The 24,557-nt window shown below is 32.3% G+C and overlaps 1 protein-coding gene across 3 annotated transcripts in view; it reads left to right on the plus strand.

Annotated features, from left to right (window-relative positions):
* Positions 1-24,557, plus strand: part of CD36 (CD36 molecule (CD36 blood group)) — a 120,791-nt gene that overhangs the window by 28,151 nt on the left and 68,083 nt on the right. Inside the window, exon 1 of one of the 3 annotated variants that reach the window (XM_074194028.1) lies at positions 6,566-6,709. The exons of 1 other annotated variant lie outside the window; for it this stretch is intronic. The gene's annotated coding sequence lies outside the window, so the exon portion shown is untranslated. Of the gene's footprint in view, positions 1-6,565; positions 6,710-16,671; positions 16,959-24,557 lie in introns of those variants that run through there. One more of the 3 variants, XM_074194031.1, reaches the window with a different exon arrangement.

The following is a 24,557-nucleotide window of genomic DNA, read 5'->3' on the forward strand; positions in this document are numbered from 1 at the left end:
GCTCTATTCACTGCGCCACCTGGCCGCCCCGTATAACCATAGAATCTTAACATTGAAAGATGATTTTAGAAAAACCATGAAGTTCTCCCATCCAATGATTGTAGTATTTTTGTTCCCACCCCCATATGGCACCAGTTTGACAAAAATACCAAATTCCCAAATGGATCTATGATCTCAATGATTTGAACAAAACCTAACAATGCAAGTTATAAACCATACTCCATTTATATCTTTAGGAATCTTAGTTACATTTTACCAAACAATTTTATTAGTCTTTGAGCAAAGATTTCATAGAGAACCAACTACCAAATTGATGTTTGTTGATATACTAAACATAGTAATTCTTATTCCCCCAACCTCAGGGCACTTTTTTCCCTTCCCTTTGCCACCATCAGTTCCGAATCATAAACAGGAGAGTAAAAATTATTGCTTATTCATTCTTCTTGTTTTCTTAGGATTCTATGACCAAAAAAAAGGATCATAACATGATTACTAATCTGCTAGTGATGTGACCCTTTTATATTTTTATCTTAGGCAGTCCTTAGAAAACAAGCCCTAATCTATTAGTATAGTATATTCAAAGTATAGAAAAGATATGTATTTAGAAGTAATAGATTTTATGATTTAAAGGTGATCTCATAAGTATTTACTTTTATTTTTATTCTTAATATTCAAAATATATTAGGTATATTTAAGTTAAAATGCAAAAATGAAGTACTGTGAGCACTACATATTTTCTTTCTCCTCATCAAAGCAGATATTTTCTTTTAAGGATATCTATTCTGCAGTAATACAAACTGACAATGACTAGATGCTGGCAATGGTTGTAATAAATGAAAGTATAAAACTGGTTAGGCCCAAACCCTTGAGAACATGATTCAATATCTTGGAACATGAGTTTATTAATATTTTTCATGTAAATATAATGAATTGTGTTTAAGATCTTTTGTGAATATTGCTATTAAAAAACTGATTGGTGGGGTTGGGATGCAGCTGATTCTTAAAAAATGTATCACAATTTTCCAAGGACAAGATAGCCCATTCCTCTTTCTTTCAAGGCAGGTTCATTCTCCATTTCCTTCAAAAATTATACAACCTGATAAACGAATTCAGTGGATTCTATTTGTATGCAACTTAGTCAATCAGCAAGCATTTATTAATCACTTGATTAATTAACCCTGTGATAATATCTGAGAACACAGAAAAAAAAGCAATAAAATAATCTGTGATCTTTAAGAGCTCACATTCTAATGGTGGAAAATAAGGGAGAGACTGTACAGGCAAGATATATAATGTAAAAATTGGTAATGATCACTGATGGAAGGCACTAAGTAGTTAAAAAAGAAAACTTGGAAAGATATCTTGCTAAAGGTGGAATTTTAACTAAACTTTGATGAAAATCATGGAAGCCAGAAGGATTAGATAAAGAGGAAGAGTATTTCAAGCATGAAAAAGATGCAAGACAGAATGATTTGTGTGAGGTAGAGCAAGAAAGCAAGTACTACTGGATCATAGAGGTTGTGGAGGGGAATGTGTAAGAAGATTAGAAAAAATAGAAAAGCACTAAATAATGATGACTTAAAAGCTAAAAGGGGAGTTCAAATAGAGGATTTCATATAATAATTGTTCTATACTCAAAGATAATCAAACTTTGTGATGAACTGACTAAAATTGGGATAAGCTTGGAGTAGGGAAAACCACCAGTAAGGTAATAAAGTTGTTATTGTTTTATTTTTCTTAAAGAGGACCAATGACACTTGCGTGTGAATTTAATTGAAGTGAGACAGAGCTTCAAAAAAATCATCTTATTCTCACCTCCAGAGTCATCAAAATCCAGAAGTGAAAAAAAGTTAAGATGACTAGCAATAGCATAAAATGTAGTGGGTGATCTTGGGTTTTCTAAATTAAAGTCTTTCTAGGTCTCAGTTTATCTGTGGCAAGCCCATTCAATTAGCAAGCCTGACAAAGAACTGAGACAAAGTTTGAATAAATTACCATCACAAAATTAACAATCTGGGAGGCAAAGATCCTTAATTATTTTTGAAAAGAACCAAAAAAACACATGCTAGTTACACTCATTCTAGACCATTAAAACCTAAACAATGAACCACAGAAGCGTGAGACCTGGTGCTGGATGATGAGCACCTGGATCAGAAGGATAACAGTGTCAAAGGAGAGAAGTGGAAAAAAAAAAAACAAGAGATGTAGTAGCAGAATCAAATGAAGTTGGCATAAGATTGGATATAAGCAATGGGAGTAAGGAGTCAAGCTTAATTCATAGGAGGTGAGCTTGGTTGACCAAGACAGTATTTCATAATAAAGACAATGTGCAATCTTGCACCATTTGTTTCTTTGTTCCTAAGTAGGTTGCAAATCTAATCTGTTTTGAATATCTATGGAGACCATTGTAGTATTCTGGTTACTTGCTGAAATAAATATGTTTGAAACAAGGAGATCTACATGACTGCATCATATCAGAACTTATTTTCTTCCATTGAACTCTGCAGAAATCATCTGCCATAAGAGTGGTAAACACTTTTGACAAGGGAACATTTCCCAATGCTCATTTTTATAATACATATGTTTATATGTTTTATATATATATATATATATATATATATATATATATATATATGTTTTGTGGGTATATGTATGGTTATATGTTATATGTGTATATATACATATATAAATTAAAGCTATGACATATCATTGGTTTGCAGTTTATTATAATTATTTGTGTATCAACTAGATTTTTGCTATGCTAATGTGAATAAAGGAATAAAACCATAGAAGTAGCAATTACAATGTACATGGGGATCACTAAAGGGTTCTCTATAGCTACTGCTTGAAATTATGAAGAGGTGTAGTGTGAAATAAGCTTAAACAAAATATTCAGATAATAGAAAGTAATTGAAAATAATTGAACAGAGAAGAGTTAATATGATTAAATTCACAAGATGTCACATAGGTGGTGCTTGCATAGCCAGTGAAAAGTTTTCTTTTTTTTTCTTCTGCATTCAGATAATTTATAATTTCCTCTTTCACTTTCTCTTGTAAAAAAAATAGTGGGGGGCAGCTAGGTGGTGCAGTGGATAGAGCACCGGCCCTGGAGTCAGAAGTACCTAAATTCAAATCCAGTCTCAGACACTTAATAATTACCTAGCTGTGTGGCCTTGGGCAAGCCACTTAACCCCATTTGCCTTGCAAAAAGAAAACCCTAAAAAAATAGTGAAGCTAAACTAGCTGATAAATTACTTTAAAATGTATTATCGAAGTTTTGCATTTTGCTGTTAATTCCCAATGACTTCTTCCTACCTCACAGGACCATCATAAAAATGAAGTATAGTCAAGCAAAACAAATCAATAATTGGTCAAGTATAACAATGTATGTTATCACATTATAATTGTAATCTCCCACCTTTCTGTAGAAGTTGAGATTGTTTTTAGCATTTATCAACTTTCTGGTGCCTTTCAGTATCATATATATTAACATCATTTTGCTTAACTTGTAAATTTTCCTCAGTATTAGTTCACACATTTCTATAACTTCTTCATATTTGTCTTTTACAATGAAATAATATTCCTTTAACTTTATTTTGAATAGATTGTTTCAGCTATTGTATTATTCAGAGGCACCCATAATATTTCTGGAGCAAAATGCTTCTTTTGCCAACAAATAACACCTATAGTTTCTTTCCTTAAAGGACAGAGGAAAGCATGTTTCATCATTTGTTCTACGGAGCCAACATTGGTTATTTCAGTTAATCTAAATATCTCTTAACTGGAAAATATAATAAACCCAGCACAATATTATGTAATCTAATAGGTTGTAACATTCTGATATCTTCAACATAATACCAAGGTGCAGTACCTCTATAAAGTAGCAGAGACAAGATATGAATTCATCTTTCTTAGTTTAGGATCTTATCTGTTAAACCTTGTTGCATCCATTAAAGATACTTTCACAGCCTTTTTACACACACACACACACACACACACACATACACACACACAAACAAATTGCTAATGTGTAGATTTTTAAATCTTTTAAGATGATTGAAAACATCAAGCTACTTATTTTTAAATTAATCAGAATTCATAAAATTTAATGCCTATAATATTTTTGTTCCTTTTGAACACATGCTCTTTGGACTCACTCCATACACATTGCCAATATACTATGTCTTGCCACCATGATCAATTTGCCTTGCTTAAGCACCTTTAAAGCTAGGTTTTTTTTGGACAGATTAGCAGGAAGTCCCTAGTTCAAGAGGTTTAGTTGTGATTTATTTGGAAAGGGGAGAGCTTTAACAAGAAAAGACTCATTACCTCCTTATTAGCTGATTCAGAAGAGCAACAAAAAACAGTCAAGAGTTCTAGTCCTGGCTCTCAGAATAAATTATTGAGGATAGGAGCAGACTCCAGGCTTCAAGTTGTCTACTGCTTCTGGTAAGGTTAGAAATTATTTCAAGGAACATTGATAGTTTGGGGGGGGGGGGCTAAAGAAATTATTTTTAATTGAGATAAAGGGAAGAAACAGCCCATGTCATTAAAGATAAAGATTTCAAAACTACTGCTATTATTCAGTTCAGAAATAAAGGGAAATATTTATATCCTCATATTGCTAGGAAATTTGATGTGATGACACATGGGAATACTAGGAGGAGCTTTTTAATAAATGTAATGATGTTTATGTTTTAAAAAGTATAATATCTGGTTTTAATGCTATTAATAGACTCAGACTTAGGAGAAATCTTAGGGAACCAACCTTTTAAACAATGTAAAAGTCCCCTATACAATAACTCTTAACTGTTACAAAGATGGAGAGTTTCCTCATGAAAATATATCAATACAACAAAAACAATATTTAGAACAAAAATGAAATGACTTTTGATAGTCATGATTACATTTCCCAGTTATTTAATCTTGTCCAATGTCTGCATTTATGGAAAAGGAACCTGAGGCTTAGCAATTTAAAAATGCCTTGTTCCAAGATAGCATTAATTAGAGACAGAACTTGGAATTAGATGTCTCCTGATATCAGTTATCCCAATTCCCAGGTTATCTCTCATTCCACAATGTCATATTGCCTCTGATGGGCTGGCATATGGAAAAGGGATTATTCCTGCTCTATATACAAAGGAGAGAAAACAGGGAATTTATGAGGGAACATATTTGGGGGAAGGGTAAAAGAAGAACTTTCTAATGTAGATGCATTAAAATGGAATGATTTGTTTCATGATATTGCAAAGGAATGTGATTGTTCTTTTTAATGATTAAAAAAGGAAACTAAATGAAGCTTTGTATGGATTAGATATCCAAAAATATGGGAGAGAATATGGGAATGAGAAAGAAGTGAAATTACCCATAGATAGATATTTCATTTTTTGACTGTTATACGCACACACACACACACACACACACACACACACATATATATATATATATATATATATATATATACATACATACATGCATCTATTAGAGTTACATATATTAGAATTCTCTTTCAAGAGAAAATGTAATGACAGGTAAGTAAAAAAAAAAGAAATGGAGACAAAAAATGTGTTCAGAACAGACCTGGGAAAGAATTGAGCATAGCAAATAGTAAGACGACTTAAAACTAAAGATGGTTAAATTACATTGGAATTAGAAGAGACAGAAGGCATGGGCAAAGAAACATTCATTGATAGCTAGGTAAAACACTAATGACAGAACCTTGCTTACTGAGGAATAAAGTTAGGAGATCAGCATGAAATAATGAGATGAGCCTGCCTGAAAAATGAAGCTCTCACTCTTCCACTAGGTAAGAATAACTATCTATATATTTAAATAACTGGGGATGGAAATCTTAGAAGCCTAGAATTTTAGACCTAGAAGGTTTAAAGTTAATTTTTATCCAATGTTCTCATTTTATACACTAGGAAACAGAAGCCCAAGGAGGAAACATGACTTGCAATAAAGAGGAAAGCTACAATTCATGTTATTTCAAGGCAGTTTTCCTTCATGTGGAAAAAAACAGGTTTCCATAGATATATTTTGTAGGATGAAGTCTCATCATTAGTGTATGCAGCTATCTAGGTGCAGAACTCCAAATAAATTAATAGAAGCAATTTTTTGTAGCCATATCTTGGTGTTTAATGTAGTAAGATGTATCAAATTCCTTTCAAAGTGTTGAAGGTCTAGGACCCTCTAACTTTAACTTACCTCTTTAGTTTCCTATACATTGGAAAGACTGAAGTGTCTTACCTGGTGCAATCCCCCCCCCCAAAAAAGGGCAATAGATGTGTTATTGCATGGTTCCTAAGAGAGATGGGGAAAGTTATAAGCTAGGACACAGGATGAAAAGAGATCAGGGAATTACTATGAAGGAACAAGTAGTGAAATCCCTGAAGAGAGAAGACACTGCTGTGTTCTTTTAAAAGTCACAGAGTAATTGTTTTTAAAAGGAAAGAACTGTGATGAAGAGTTTGGCAAACACTGGTTTGAGAGATTAAATTGGCCTGGGCATCTGACAGCCTAGTCTGAGTGTTACTCAAATTCAGCAACCATTCTCAGTTATGTGAAGGTGGGGCCAACTGATAAACAGCAGACTTTGGCTATGGACACAGGTCAAAAAAATTAGAGCTGCAGCGTTAGCCATGTAGTTTTTCAATCACAGCTTCAATGGCTGGTTTACATTGGTGACCTTGCTTCTGGACTACTCACGGTAAATATATGTATTCTGTAGATCTCTCTAAGGATTTTGTTCCTAATGACTTAAGGATTCAAATCTTGAGGTTGCTATAATAAAAATTATAGGGTTTTTTTGATGTCTAGAAATACATTGTTTTGTTTTTATATAGTTTTTGTTTTTGGCTGCAGATATTATTGTCTCTACTAAAAAAGTAGGAACAAATTAGGCATTTGATGAGTGGGTGGGTTCCAGCAGGATTAACCTGGACATTTGGTTTTGGAATTGCTTGGTAAAAAAGAGTGGAAGGCTTTGCATTCAGATATAATGACTAACCATCAGTTTGACTACCACTCTTTTCAAAAACCTGTTTACCTAGCAAATTCTAACACATGATTATAAAACCATGAAAAAGTAAAGCATTTAGCTTAAACTTTCAAATGATAGAATCTTTTTGAGAAGTGGGATATCATATCTATCTCTCTGTTACCATCACCTAACATTAATATTTATTGAATTGGGAGGAACAGGAGGTATAATACACACAAGTATCTGAAATATAAGATACATACTTCTTTCTAAGCAATAAATCAACTTTAGATTAATTGATAATTATTTTTTGACATTTGAGGTTTGCAGCACAGAGTTTGGGTTTGTATAGGTCACCTATAACTGATGTAAAAAGGAATGTCATTTGTCACAGAAACAATTCTTTTTCATCTCCCTTATGCCCTGCTGTTTCTTCTTTACTATATACTTTTTCCACTCTAACTTGTATTATTTATGAAGATGTCTTATCTTCCCATAGGATTATTAAATTATTTTGAGGATAGAATCTATGTAATTAAAAAACAACAAACTTTTATCTTCAGAAACTAGCACAATAACTTTCACTTAATTGATGCTATATATATATATATATATATATATATATATATAGTATAAAACTAAATTTCTATTTAATGTATGATAAGTAGGAATGTTTCAGTCTATAGACATTTATTAGGCTCCCAGTATGTATCCATCAATGTATACAGAAAACAGTGAACATAAATGCACAAAGTAAGTCCACCCTCCTGATTTTTCTTCATAATGAAAATAAATAAGCTCTCATTTTCTTACATGATATCTTTATCAAATGGTAATAAAGGAAATATGGAGCTCATAGAATTTCCTTATGCAGACATTTTTATAGTGTTTCTAATTTAGAGATTATGTTAATATATGGTGTTTCCTTTTGCTCTCATTCTTTTACCCTCAGGACCTGGATTAATTGATGATTCATTGAAGGGAATATATTTGGTCCCAAAGTTGTTGCAAGGTTTTGACTTGGGCAAACAAGGATTTGTTCTAGCAGTAGGAGCAGAAAAAAATAATAATTGATGTGACCATTAAAAGAGTCGATTTGTGTGTGATCCTTAAAAAAGTTTTCATGATTAGCTTTAAAAATGGAGAGAATGTTTGTTTGTTTCTCTTTCTTTCTTTCTTTCTTTCTTCCTTTCTTTCTTTCTTTCTTCCTTTCCTTCCTTCCTTCCTTCCTTCCTTCCTTCCTTCCTTCCTTCCTTCCTTCCTTCCTTCCTTCCTTCCATAATGGAAATAGTGATGGTTGAAAGATTCCTTGATTCCTCCCAAGTTAGTCCTTATCTGTAAAACAAGGAACTTTTTTTTTTGTGATGACCTCTAATGTGTCTTCTAGCTCTGAATTAATGAACAAACAATAATGGCTACAAATGCTATTCAACAGTGTACTGTTTCACATTCTTTTGGCAGACTGTGATATTATATTTTCTTCTCAGCCCTGTTAGAGTGGAGCTCTATTTTGACATCTTGTCCAGGGACATTCTAGAGTTTAAGTGTATCTTTATTTTATTATAAAATTATCTTAATACCTTAAAAAAAGAAAAAAGAGGAAAATTATCTTAAGTTGTTGATGACAATGAGTGTCTAAACATGAGGTGAGATCTTTCCCGCAGCACTCTGGCATGCTTGTGACGGTGGAGCAGATGGAAGGGATACTACAAAACCAATGCTAGATTATTAGGTGTTCTTATGATTTCTTCCTGAATTTGGGGTCAATTTCTAGTTACTACCCCACAATGCAACTTGCTTCCCCTCTGCAAATTTGAGGTTCCTTTTGCCACATTTTTACCTGATACAATTGGGATTGTGAAAAATAATGAAGCACTTTGAAATAATAAGCATGTCAGGACAAAGACCACAAGTACTTACTCATCTGTTATTGACTGTTGTTGACTGTTGTTGACAAAATGTGTTTATTTTGGACTGCACTGTGACTCTCACAAAATAAAATTCTTAAAGATGATACAGCTGACCAATATTATGCAAACCTATTCACCAGTCCTTTTAAAATATACATTTAAGTAGAATTTTCCCTTTGATATTTACAGCTTTCCATAGCAATAGGTATCAATTTTACTTTATGCAGGTTGAAAAGTCACTCTAACTTCAGGTACTAAAACATTATAAAATGTCTAACTATGAATTTAGCATATAAGAGGTCTTACTTTAAGGAAAACCCTACAAATGGCATTTTACATCAACAATTCTTTATTTTTCTTTTATTTCTAAAAGGGAGAATTATCTTTTGGAATATTTACTCTTTGCTATTTTTTCTTATTTCTTTGTGCATCTACTTTTCATACTGTTTGATCCAGTATGTTCCCCAATTTAACAAAAATATATATAATTGACATTATGAGAAGTTCAGTACCAGGATGTTTCAGAAGTTCTTGGTTATAAGTGATGAAAGATCTGTGCACTTATAACTACCGGGCAGCCTATGGAGTCTTAGGTTGCTAAGAAACTTAGTGACTATGGAATTGCTATGGTAACCCAATTTATCAGTGAATGCAAAACTTACTTACCTGGCACTTCTCCAATTCTCCTTATTCTGCTGGAAAGCATATTTAGAGCAATTCTTCCATCAAACAGGTATGTGACCAATTATAAAACTATATGACTGAAGAATATGATATTATAGGTTAAGCTTAGTTGGGGAAGGAGAAAGGGGTAGATTATCTTGAAGAGTCATAGATTGGGTATTTCATAGCAGATGACAATTGTAGGAAACATTATTTCATTTGACATTATTATGTGCACCCATAGAGGAAATATTTTTATTTTAAAATATTATTATGAGCTTTCATTCCATTGAATGCCAAATAAAGATAATTATAATAATAAGATAATGAATAGAATTTTAATTTGTTTTCTACCAGTAAATGCATTTCTTAGCATAGCTGAGTAATGTTTTGAAATTGCAGTTAATTTGTAGATTCAACTCAACAAACATTTAAGTTTTAATCTTTAAAATTTGATTGAGACAAAAATTTCTACTCAAACATAATAGAAAAATAAGTCAGTTTAAATTCATGTTATTGAAGAAGTGAAAAGATGCATTAAATCATTATTTTATCCCTGGGATTGGGTATATGATTGTTTCCTCCAATATCTCTTTCCTTTGTTTCACCCAATTCTAACTGTAGCTTTATTTTGCTCAGTTTTCATCTCTTCTTCTCACTTAAGCTATATTATATAATTCATATTGTGCATAGGCATATGAACAAGCACATTTTTAACTATATGTGTGTTTATGCTTTCCATTTTGAAAGCAGAATTTTCTAATCATGCTGCATTTGGGATCCTACCAACAGCTAGAGATTTCCCTTGAGATAAAATTACTAGGTTTTATTTAGTTTCCTTTTCTCTGGAGTTTTGGAGTTTTTACCTTTTGTTTTGTTGTTTATAAACAAATTGCATGAAAATGATGAATTTGTTTTTAAGAAATAATTCAAGGTAAAAGCCTTCCACCTTATTAATATCATTGAAAATTACTAAGTGCCATAAGAACAGGGTTCTATTTTCAGATTTTCTTTCTCACTTCTTTCCAGAGATGTCTTTCTCTAATTATTAAAGGAACTGCATCCATTATTCATCAATTTAGCTGGATAATATTCCTTTGAGATCAGTAATATCAGTCATCTCACAGATGGGGGTGTGGTGTGGTGAAGGTAGAGGGAAGTTGGCAGAATTTAAACCTTTTCCTGGGATTGACTTCTCAGAATTAGATTTCCTATCCTGAGAGGAGTCATAGTCTAAGATAATTTTTTTAAACTCCTAAAAAACATTGTACCATTTGATAGTAAAAAAGTTCCATAACCTAATCCCTAATTCACTCATTTTAAAAGTGATCAAAGCTCAAGTGAAAATAAATCAAATGAATGATTAAAAAAAAATCTAAGATGACTGGCTTTTGATAAGACATAGTAAAGTAATATAGCTGGTCATCTAGTTCATGATACACACACAAAGGTATATACATATATATATATATATATATATATATATATATGTACATGAATGGTTATATGTGTGTTTATATAAAATAAATATATTTTCAACTTAAATATTATGCTGAAACAAATTATAATACAAGAAGCCAATAAAAATGGCTGATCTGCATCTTAATAAACATAGATATTACAGTTTATTTATTTTGTACAATAGATGCAGCTCATTTTAATGCATATATATCCTTCAAAAGTTGAATATAAATCAAGTGTAATTTAAGAGTAAAGGAATTTTTCATGACATCTTTAGAATTCAAGAACTATGTTCCTAATAAGACTACAAAACATTATCTGATAATGCTATATGACATGTAATTATTCTCATTTTTTTTGTTTTTGTAAGCCAATAGAGTTAAGTGACTTGCTCAAGTCACATAGCTAGGTAATTATTAAGTGTCTGAGGTTGCATTTGAACTCAGGGCCTCGGGATGCCAAGGCCAGTGCTCTAACCACTGTACCATCTAGCTGCCCCTAGCCTCATCATTTTAAAATAGCAACTTAGCTATTAAATATATATACTACTATATTGTCCATTACATTGATTCTATTATGTGCATGTCTGTGTATTTACAATTATACATAGCTTATTCCAAAAGTCAGTACAATTTAAGCTATAAAGTTTAAATTAAACTAAGAATTTTGACCTATTCATAATTACTATATATTAGTCGTATTGTGAAAATGTATTTTTCACTTTTACTCCATAGGGAAATGATGAAACTGCATAAGTTTTGGCATGCTATGTAGAAATGCACACACACACACACATACACATTTGCAAATGTATGCATGCTCATGCACATATGTGTATATATTTCTATGTTTGTATGACCATGATCACATGTACTTGTGTGTATGTATATGTATGTGTATGTGTATTGTGTATGTATATATATATATGTATGTATATATATATATAAAGGATGTGTTTTGCCAAGCTTGTTACTCCTGTTTAAAAGATTTTTAGTTAAAACTAATGACATATACATTTTTGAATATTAATCATGAGCAAAATTATGTAGGATACTATATTAGTAATTTTCATAATCAGCATGATTGGGGGAAAAGCTTCAGTGTCTAACAAAATTTCTTATGTGCTCAACTGTGAGTCTAAGAGTGGAACTGATAATAACTTTCCTTGAGTTGCTCATAATTGTTACCCAAAATTATTAGGGAGGAGTTATATTCTATAAATATATTTTCTATGTTTGCTTCATTGAGAAATGATGAAATAGTCTAGGATTCTGAAAAAAATCAGCTGAAAAGAATTTTGCATTTTGTGTTTGCTATTAATCTTTCAATTCTTATGACCTAGGAAAAGTCAAGTATTTAACAAATAATTGTTCAGCTATCCAAAAGCTCTACAAATATTCATTTCTCTCTATGACACAATATTCCCCATAGTTACATAAAGGAGCTTTAAAGTAAATTAGTGACTTTTTTAGCTAGCAAAATTAGGCCTCAGTCTGTTCAATTAAATATTTATAAATCAGTATAATGTGCAAGTCACTTGTACACAAAACTATTTTATTATAATTTTGACCAGAATAAACACAGATTAGGAAAAAAAAGATTCTTAGTTCTTACCTATGGAAACTTTTGGGATTTACTTTTAAATACAGATTCACAAAACAGAAACTTGAATTTTACACTAGAAAAAATTCTAACCAGGAAAATTTATCTGGGCAAAATCAATCACTCCTCTGGACTTCAGATTACTTATCTGTAAAATGAAGAGCTTGGTTGAGATGATCCTCAGCTCTAACCATACAGCTAAATGGAAAGGTGGGAAAATTTATATTTCAAATAGAAGTTGTGTCTTTAAAATCATTTTCTGAGGCACAGCTAGGTGGCACAGTGGATAGAGCACTGGTCCTGGAGTCAGGAGTACCTGAGTTCAAATCTGGCCTCAGACACTTAATAGTTACCTAGCTGTGTGGCCTTGGGCAAGTCACTTAACCCCATTGCCTTGTAAAAAAAAAACTTAAAAAAAAATCATTTTCTGACTTCAGTATCTCTAACTCCAATAAGAAAAAAAAAAGTTTTCTTTTTCTTTCCAAAATAAAGGATATAGTTAAAGAGATTATAGATCTGGGGTTATAGGAGAATTAAAAAGAAGCTTTTCAGTACTTCAGATCTTGAATTCTACAGTTAAGGAAACTGAGGTCAAGATTACTGAAGTGATCTGCCAAAGCCTACAAACAAATGTTAGAGGCAGGTTTTAAATGAAGGTAATTTACTGTCCATATTGTCCCACCCTACTCTAAAATGAAAAAAACAAAACAAAACAGGGAGGTCATATTGTGGGAGTAAAGAGAAGTCTCCTCCTCCCCTATCCAACCCTGAGAGTCAAGTCCAATTGTTTTATGCAGTGTCAAAAAGATTTAGAAGGCCACTAGTCATACTGAATCTAATGCAGAGTAATCATGGGATGACAGAGTTGGGGTTTCACAGAATTAGATTGGATGGATGTGATGAGTGATCTAAATCCATGATTTAGATAATTGAATTGCATAGTATATCCTAAGAAATATAGTTTTCATTGTTGAAATTTTGTCCATGCATTGTGTGACAAGACCAATCAAACTTTTGATTACTTTCACATATGATCTCTTGAGATACCCAAAGTTAGGGCATAATAAATTTCTCCCTTGTTTTAAGTATGTTACTTAATTTGCACAGAATTGATTTGTCATAATTTATTATGTATTCTATGTTTTATGTGTGTTTAAACATATATGTTATATATGTATGTGCACATAATTCTCTATCTCTCTGTAGAGAGGAAAATTAATTTTTCATGCCTCTTACATTTCTTAACCTCTTCTCTTATGCCAAATATATTCATTATAATTTCCCAATGTTTGATTGTTTTTAAGTCATTCATGATTAAAATTTTGCAGTATACTGATTTGAGGGAACTTTCAAATACAAAAATGTAAAACCCTGTAATCCACTTATAATACTATTGCTCATATTCATATACTCTTGCTTTCCATATTGCCAGTGACATAATGTATCTATCAAAGTATTCAATGAGGAATTCTGCCATTTTTTTCAAACTTGATTAAGAAATACAACAAAAGGAACATTTAGATATAGAACTTGATATCCCAGAACAGCAGAGAATGCTGACAAGTGTTCAACTTTCCCAGTGGGAGAAAACATGTCACTTCAGTGTTCCCTTCAAATAAAATACCAGAACTATAATGAAAATGTCAAAATAAACATGAAAAAAAGATGCTTCTAATAGCTATGAAGCTGAGTTTACAATTAACATAGGATGGTGTCAGAATCCCCTAGTCCAGAAGAGTTTAAATATTACCATCTCAATCAATGGTTTGAGAGCATAAATATATTTAAATAAATTTTATTAGCCTAATTATTTTATCAGATCAATGAATCAGCTATCTGACCAAACTGATAATCTATCCACAGGAATACAGCTTCACTGGTGAATTTTTAGCTCTTTCACATGTGATATATAGAGACAGTCTCAAATTGAAGCATAATAAATCGCGCCTTTGCTTTAATACAAAAAAATGGAAACTTTTAAATGTTATATTTAATTTATACTAAACTTATTGATCATAATTTATCATATATGTGTATGTATGTATGTGTGTATATATATATATACTCATGTAATATATTCATAATATGCATATATCTGACCTTGGAGTCAGGAGCACTGGAGTTCAAATCCAGCCTCAGACAGTTGGGACTAGCTGTATGACCTTGGGCAAAGACATTTAACCCTGATTGCCTCACATCTAGAGACATCTCCAGTTATTCTGATTAGCATCTAGACAGTGAACCCAGATAGTGTGGAGGAGTGAGACTTGTGATATAGCACAGCAATGCTTCACTCAAATCCTATTGATATACTTGTCATTCCATCACCTGATATTGTGTCCTTCTTCTAGAACAAAGGACAAAAGAAAAAAAGCATATATATATATATATATATATATATATATATATAAATGTTTATGTAAATATATAATATAAATAAATATTATATATATATAAAATCTTCAGCTTTCAATCCAAATATAAATTTAAAGTTATCTTCATGACATAATGATGTAGATCCAATCTGAACCAGAAGGTTCTGTTAGTGGGAAAGATATCAGTTTTTTGTGTATTATTAAGAAAGTAGAATCCACAAAGGGAATAGTTAACCATAAAATAGACCAAATCTATAATCTTAAAAAATTCGGATAAATTGAATTGGTTGTTTCTAAACTTAGACTTCTATTGTTCTATGGCTTCATGAAAATAAATCTTTTTTATGATAAATTAAATTGGTAGTTTTACTTAGATGTTAGCTTCATTAATCAATAATCCTTGCCTTCTCCCCAATGTAACTAGGCATTCTCTTAAAAAAATTAGAAAAGTAAAAATGTCAGTTCAACAAAACAAGTCAATAATGTATCCAGTATTCCAAACCCATAGTCTCCTAGCTCTGAAAATAGAAAAGGTAGATTAAATTTCTTTGGATTAATGATTTTTATTGATACATATTGGTTTTAGACCACAAAATATTGCTTTTCTTCACCTTTTTTCACTACCTACCTATCATCTATCTAAATACACATACATATATATGTATGTGTATATATATATATATATATATATATATATATATATATATCTCAAATATTCAGTTCTTTTTGCTGTGCATAAGGGAAATTTATCCTGTCATTGTTTGGGGGTAATTAGCAGTACAAACATAATAGCATACCCTTCTCTCATTTTCATTCTAGCTCATGTTCTCACAATCTTAAAATCTCTTTCATGTAGCCAGATTTAAAGGAAGCAGATTAAAATTAGAATATATAAAAGAGGGGAGACTAGGTGGTGCAGTGGATAGAGCACCGGTCCTGGAGTCAGGAGTACCTGAGTTCAAATCCGGCCTCAGACACTTAATAATTAACTAGCTGTGTGGCCTTGGGCAAGTCACTTAATCCCATTTCCTTGCCAAAAAAAAGGATAAATAAAAGAACATAGGAGCTGACCAAGACATAAAATGCAAAGTGGAAATTGAAAGTTATGAAAGCAGAAAATAAGGTCCAACTGAACAATCACTTTGGACTCCCACTTAAAGGTCCTTGATCGCTTCATGGAAAATAATGGTGTATTAAAGAGACTGCCTAAAATAGGGTAGATATTAGCCTTCAATGACTTTTCTTTCACAGGCAATCTCCAATATCCCTTATAGGACTTTTCCTTTCCCATGTTGTGATTATACAGACTTCCCAGATGAACCACAGAAAATGAGGAGGAAAACAGGAATTTTCTTGGGTCATGCCCTGAAAATGCTATAGACCTTGGATTACAATAAGAATACTGTCAGAAGCCTTGTAATTTGGAAAACACTGATATTCTTAGCCTATTCACAGTGAACAGGAAAGCCTTGTTTACACAACAGTAACAATATTGCATACTGACACTGAAACATGCTCAACCCACATAATTTAGCATGATCCTGGAGCTTTGCCAAGTAAGAAGGAAAGCCTTTGGATACTAACACTACTGAATTCAGAAATTAGGAATGATCCCAGAAGTCAAAGACTGAGTATTAAAAGGTCATTCCCAAATTCTTAAGTTCACATTTGTGGTGTAAGTTATAATATTGATAAATCTACTTGCTTGGACAGTAACTGAGCAAGGATTAGAATGGAAAAAGTTTTGAAAGTTCAATTGACCCAAAGCTCTATTTGTTGCTGACTGTTTATATAACCTCAGAAGAGGGTGTAGCAATAGATATGTAAACTGATTAAATGACTCTACTTCTAAGAGTATAAATGCAAACCTAAAACGATCTTGGTACAATGGAACTTACGGATAATATGAAAAGATCAGAACTTCGGATGGTGTTTGGTGATGGCAAAAAAAAACTTGTGAACAAGGTGAGCTGACCTCCTTTACCCTTGCTATTCTTCCCCCTGTTTCTTCTACCCAATCCCATTAATATCAATTTGAAAAACCTTGAGGAAAAGTAGAATCATAGGCAGCTGAAAAGAGGAGCTCATTATATTAGAAACTTTTCAGAAAATTTCTGGAGATCACTTAATTATGTGTTTTAAAACTATTATAGTGGAGGCAGCTAGGTGGCATAGTGGATAGAGCACCAGCCCTGGAGTCAGGAGTACCTGAGTTCAAATCTGGCCTCAGTCACTTAATAATTACTTAGCTGTGTGGCCTTGGACTAGCCACTTAACCCCATTTCCTTACCAAAAAAAAAAACAAAAAAACTACAATAGTGGCAGAAACACATCTATTCTAGGTTATACTTGCCAGTGTTAAACCTAGTTATGAAGACTATAATATTTGATTATATGGTATATGTGATTTTGAAAGATACTTTAGATCATTTCCTCATAATGTTCTAAACCCAAAAAGTTTTTTCCACACTATACCAAAATATCTGCTGAATAAATAATAATCAACAAAAAGACAAGGGGGTATTTATTTGTATTTTGAAACTTTAATGTGGGTATTTCCCAAGAGTAAAATCTTGAGAATCCTTTGCACATCTTGGACCGTGTGGGCACTAGTTTCCTGACGAAAGCAATCTTCATTGTGAAAAGCAATGATTGTGCCATGCTCTTATTTCCAAATCTATTTTATGTAGCCAAAAAACTCATCTTGGATTTTAATAGACCTTTTGGTTATTCAAAATAAAACTTCAGCAAATGTAGATTTTTCAGATTTTGATGAGGTAATTTTTTTACCTATTCCCTTTGCCATTTCTGTGAACTGTTTTAATCAATTGCATTGCTTCATAAGAGGAAATGGGTGAAATGGTCTCTAAGATCCCTTAAAGTTTTAAAACTGATTTCCTGGTGTAAAATTTTTGTATTTTAGTTCCAAGCTTGTAATTTGGATCAATCCTTGTTGTTTAGTTATTTCTGACTTTTCATAATGCTCTTTGGTGGGGGTGGGGTTCATAGCAAAAATAGAGGATTAGTTTGCCATTTCCTTCTCTAGCTCAATGAACTGGGGCAGATAGATATCACTGATAGCAATTATTGGAGGCTTGATTTGAATGTATGAAGATAAGTTGTTCTTATTCTGAGTCTTACCCAGATTTCTGCAATTTTTATCATATCAGGAGACTTATTTGTTTATCCCAAAAGCCAGTTCATCCCAATTTGTGGTAATTGAAATTGGTAATAAGTAGAATGGAATAAAAGGATTTATAATTGGATGATAATTCATAAAATGTGGGTCCTATCTAAGAACTCACATTACTTGCTATATTACCTTGAACAAATTAACTTTACAGACTTGATTTTCTTTTTTTTGTAAAATGACAATAAGATGATCTCAAAATTCCTTCTGGACAAGATTTTAAGTGGGAGCACTTACACCTCAGAAATTTCAAAATGCTACAAAACAACAGGGTTTTATTCATTCTTTTGTTGATAATCTAAAATAATGAAGATTAAACTTCATTTATAGTGTCTTGTGAGTACTTTCTTTGTCCTAGAGATCTGATTATTAAACATTTATCTGCACATCACTGCTTCTGGCTATAAAATTCTGTGTTAGAATGAATTTGCCTGATTTTTAAAGAGATATTTGATTTCTGATTAGAGAACAAATTGGCAGTTTTCTATTTTGTGGTGGCTCAGTGGATAAAGTGCTGGACCTGGAGTCAGGAAGACTCATCTTCCTGAGTTCAAATTTGACCTCAGACACTTTGTATCTGGATGATTCTGGGCAAATTGCTTAATCCTCTTTGCCTCAGTATTTTCATCTACTAAATGAGCTGAAGAAGGAATGAAAATCCAACCCCAAATTTGATCACAAAGAGTCAGATATAATTGAAAAGATAAGTGTTCTGACAATGTCATGGTTAAGTCATTAGTGACCATCTAATCCTGTTTAAATGTAAACTTTTTTCTACAGAGATCGTCCAGTTTCTGCCTGGTCTGCCAGTGGCCAAGCATAATAGTCAGTATATTATAGTATTAAGAATATTTTACATTCAAAGAACACACTTTGGAATATGATGTCACCACAAATAAGTTCAAATCTTATACTGTCACTTAGTGCCTTGTCAGCCTACCTTGATGAACCTCAGATCTCTTATCTACAAAATGGGGAGTTTGGACTACATGATATATAAGGTTACTTCTTGATCTATGATCCTATGATTCATTTGGTCTTCAAAATAATCCAATGAGGTAGATAACTGCTAGCATTATCTTTATTTTTACAAATAAGGAAATTGAGACTCAGTTTAATTGGATTACATAGAATCACATAACTAATAAGTATCTATGGCAAGGTTTGATTTGGTTCTTTTTGAATAAAAATTCAATACCTTATCCAATACACAATACTGTAGAATATTCAACTATAATAAAGTCAAGTAGAATTATTTTCCCTTTACCTCAAGTTTCAGATTTTCATATTTCTTTCTTTTTCTTCCTTTCTTTGAGGCGTTTGGGGCTAAGTAACTTGCCTATAGTCACAAAGCTAGTAAGCATTTGAGATTGGATGTGAAATTAGGTCTCTCTGTTATTTCTTCTTACCATTGCTTTGGATTCTGTATTTTGAAACAAAGTAGGATAAATCTAGTTTTTACAAATGATATCCATTCAAATACTTAGAGATGTTCATTATGTCCTCTTTAAATCTACTTTAAAAAGCCCTATGTCCTTTAAAGAATTTTCAAAGGACATCAACTTGGCCTTCAGTGTCCTGGATGCCTTCCTTTCAATCCATCTGTCCCTTTTTCTTCCCTTGTCACCAAGATAATTCAAGACTACATTACCTTTTACAATGAACTATTATAGTTACCTCCTAAACAGTGTTGCCAACACCAGTGTCTGGCATCACAATCTGTTATATACTTTACTGCCAAAGTAATTTCCTGGAAAAATTAATAATGTAGCTACTATTTACAGTATTTTCTTTCATTTTGTTTTAGACTATTTCCTGTGAAATAAAATGGGCTTGCTGTATGGATTTTAATAATCTGGAACCTAAATTTTTCTACTATTGTTGTCAACATTTAAACACTTATGTGTATTTAGTAGTCCTAGACACCAGACTAGCAGTCCATTTCAAGGCAGCCTTGGAAGACCATTCTGTAAAATAGATATCCCCTGGATATAAGAGCAATCAAGGGTCTCCTCGAGGATTCAAAAAGCCTAGCAGTAGCTTGAGAACTTTAGGATGAATTTAAAAAGGCCACTTCGAAATTTAAAAACAGTTTTTTTCATCATCATTACATTTATATAGATATAGATTATAAATAGTTATATAGAGATGACACAAATAAGTCATTTTCAGGGATCATAGGAGTCAAACAAGGTGTTATGCAAGTTAATAAGTAGAACTATCATTACTTTCTTAAGCCTATCTTCTCTTCCCCTTCCTCCCCAAAGGACAAAAATTTCTTTTTAAATATTAAAGAGTTTTGTGTTTTGAGAGAATGATTTATTGATATTTTAAGTTATTGATACTATTATTTAATTATTAGATATATAATGTTTTATGAAGATTCCCATGTCCCTGGCTTCATTTGATTCAGCTTGCTTAGTAACATTCTAACCACCTCCAGTCCAAAAAAAACCCCAAGCAAATAAATACAAACTTTCTAGTACATTTCCATCAATTTAAATTTTCAATATCCAACCATAGCAAAATACTTAATAAAGTCCAGGCATTAAAACTGTTCTCCTTACCATGCTATCTAAATTGAATAGCCTTTTAAAAATCATTTAACATAATTGTAATATATATATATATATATATATTATGCTTTTTATTTCTGCTTTCATTTGTTGGATTTATTGTACTGTTTCTTCATTTTTTCTACAAGGAAATTAACTTAAAATTATAATTAAAAAAAGAATGCAGACCATGTGAAATTAGTTTTATATCCATCCAAAATTACTCTAAAATAATATTTTTGAAATATGTGTGTTTGTGTGTATAAAGAGAGACCTCTCTTTTTCTCCATATCTAAGTTAGAATCAGGAAGATGAGAGTTCAAATGCAACCTTGGACACTTAATAGCTGTGTGACCTTGGGCAAGTCACTTAACCCTAATTACTTTGCATCCACGGCATCTCCAGTTGTCCTGATCTATTATCTGGCCACTGGACCCAGGTGATTCCAGAAGAGAAAGTGAGGTTGATGAGTTAGCACAGTACCCCTATCAACCTATGACTGATTTATCACACCTCCAAGGCTTCGAGGTTTTTTGTGACACCCTGTGACACAGGGTGCTTAATTCCTCCAAGGTCTTATGAGAGGCTTTGACTGCTCTCTTGCCTGTGCTTTGGTATGTGAATGACCACAGGCCCTTCCCTGTGCCCTAGAGCTGTGAGGATGGTCTCTGACCAGCTATGGTAGTGGGGGAGCCCAAACTGCAACCTGGATTTGGGTGTGGGCAAACAGCTGAGTCCTGCCCCAGGGAGAACAGAGAGACCTTTGCAGTTTCCCCAACCCCCTTACTGTCTGTGGGCTGCACTCTGGAGGTGCAGGAGTCTGGTGTTCACTCCACACTCACACTAGTACAGCAGAATTTTCTCACCACCCCTTCAAATTGTTCCAAGTGACCCCTGGACCAAGAAGTCTGGAAACTGCCCCCTCTGCCACAGATCCAAGTGTCGCTGGGGATCTAAGCACTTGGCCAGCTGCACTGCTGCTGAGGCTGCAGCTGTGGCTGTGGTTGCACTTGCAGCAGCTTTTTCTAACCACTGGTCCCAGTGAAACAGACCTTTCCCGTGGAACTTCTAAGTTGTTTTGGATGGGAAATTGTATCACTCATTCTCTCTGTGGGTTCTACCCCTCTAAATTTTGTCTAGAGTCATAATTTTCCCCAGAAAGTTCATTCATTTCATTTTTTAACATTCATACATATGCATATGTATATTTTTGAGTTACAAAATTTTCATCTACACTCCCCTCCCCTCAGTGGCAGTCAGTTAACATTGTACATGCCTATTTTTGATAAACATGTTTATAGATTATTCATTTTCTGAAGGAGGAATTAGGATTAAGGGAAGAGATACATAAGAGATAATTTTTAAAAAGTGTTCATCAACTTCTAAAGGGATGTTTTGTTTTCTTTTTTCTTTTTTTTGTTTTTGTCTAATTTTTCTTCTTCTGGATGGAGATAACATTGTCCACAGCTGGTCTAATATGGTTGTCATAGTTCTCTGAACTGCTGGGAGGAGTTGCTTCCATCAAGGTTGATCATCTCACAATGCTGTTGTTAATGTGTATATTGTTCTTTTGGTTCTTCTCCTTTCACTTAGCATCAGATCCCATAATTCATTCCATGCTTCTCTAAAGTCTAACCATTTATGGTTTCTTGTGGAACAATAATATTCCATAGTATTCAGGTACCAAACTTGTTTAGCCATTCTCCAATTGACGGATCTTGGATTTCTTTATAATCTCACATTTATTTCTTTGATAACTATGTTTAGAGAAATTTCAAATTGGTTATTAATTCTTTTCAAATTACATGTTTTATTGTTGTTATTTGGCACTAGCTAACTAAAATACTTCTCAAAGAATCCGCTGAGGCAGTATGATCCATTTATCTCTGAGTTTTTCATTCTCTCACTTAAGTTTACATCCATAGAATGTTCTTAAATTTTCCTTGTAACTATTAAAATTTATTATTATTATCTCCTTACATTTTGATTCACTTCTTTACATTTCACTCTTTGCACATTATCAGTGAACAAATGACTTAAGAAAGTGCTAAACAATGAAGGAATAAATATCTACACACTGATTGAACAAGAATAATAAAAATTTTGAAGATTCTCACCCGATTGGACATTCTCTTATATAGACTGGATATTAATCTCAATTTTCCAAATTAATTTTCCATACTTCAAGTAATTAAAAACTTTTTTCACATTTTATCCCTTTATAGCCTAATACCTATTTTAGTTTTAAATTACTTATTAATCTTTTTATTTATTTATTATCTATTTATCTATTTGTTATTAATCTTTTTATTAATCTTGATGAATATCAAATCTTTAATCTCCTTTCCTCTTAATTTATTAAAATGAATCCTGATGTGTTATATTTTGTCAATTTTCCCATTCATTTTTGCAAGCCATTTAAACATTAAATCCATTTAAACAAATGGGCCATGCAACTTTACATTGATAACAAAAGCAGTAAACCAATTGCTAGGTTTTGGTGAATAGTTTTTCTTTTTCTTCCTCAGGTTACACAAACCCAGTCTTTTAATTATAGTATGCTTCATACACAGCTCTTCCATCCTTTAATAATATCATCTTTAACAAGAAGATACATCCCTTTTTTTAGTAAACTTTATTCATATACTATTCTTTTTATTCAATTCAACCTTTTCCTTCCACAACTTTTGGTAATTGAAGAATTGACTTGCACATCACAACTTTATCTCATTTAATGTGGTAGACATATTTCTGAATGCATCTTAGTAATATACCTTTTTAAATGGAATCAAATTTATATATATGTATATAATATATTTATTTAACATATTTTAAGTGGAACAAAGCAGGAGAAGGTAATTAGTAAAACAAGAAAGGTTAAATGCTTAATTTTTTATGAAAGAAAAAATATATTCTTTAACATAGCTTATTTACTTCAAACCAAAGAACAACAGTTTCTTCTTTATTAGTCAGTTGATTAGCTTTTGAAAAACTCCTGCTACATACTTTTTTAGACAGGAAAATTAAAAGGGAATGAGGGTCTGGAACTAGAGAGATATTATAACTTTTATCATTGTAAAGATTTTAAGTGGAAAGCATACATATCCCCCAAAGTTTCCTTTGAACAATGTTTTGCTTAAAGCACAGTACAAATGCATTTTGTGTTTCTGTGTTATTGTTATTGTTAAATGATAGAAAAGTAAATCTTCTTTTTCATGAATTTTCTTGCTTACCAAAAATGCGGAACCAAGAAAATTTGTGAACACTTTATTTTATTGCTCTTTTTTTAAAATTTTGATTTTTTTTCTTCTCCTTTTTTATAACAATGCAACACTGGAGTACAGGCAAGGATGAGTTAGAACCATCTCCAAATATTTACCTTTCGGAAATTAACAAATACTTCAAATCTGGGTTTGATTTGTTGTTGTTGATTTTATACACTTAAGAAAGTAATTGAGGAAATGTTAAAAATTCAGGTTCAGTTCAAAAGTATGTCATTTTTTAAGATTAGAGCCAGAGAAATAAGCTACCTCTGAAGGCAGACTATATTGATATGCCTTGTTTTTATTTATCAAAATGTAAAAATTTGTTCTCAAATAAGGTATAATTAATTAACTTTTCCTTTTTTTAATTATCAAAAAGTTCACTTTTTGTTCAGGCCTTAACTACCAGTTAAATACTTTCTAATAAAGCCTTTGTTCAGTCATTTTTAGTTGTGTTCAACTCTCTGTGACCTCATTTGGGGTTTTCTTGGCAAAGATACTAGAGTGGTTTGCCATTTCCTTCTCCAGCTCATTTTCCAGATGAGGAAGCTAGGCA

Source organism: Macrotis lagotis, chromosome 7 (assembly GCF_037893015.1).
Source record: "Macrotis lagotis isolate mMagLag1 chromosome 7, bilby.v1.9.chrom.fasta, whole genome shotgun sequence".
Classification (NCBI taxonomy): Eukaryota; Metazoa; Chordata; class Mammalia; order Peramelemorphia; family Peramelidae; genus Macrotis; species Macrotis lagotis.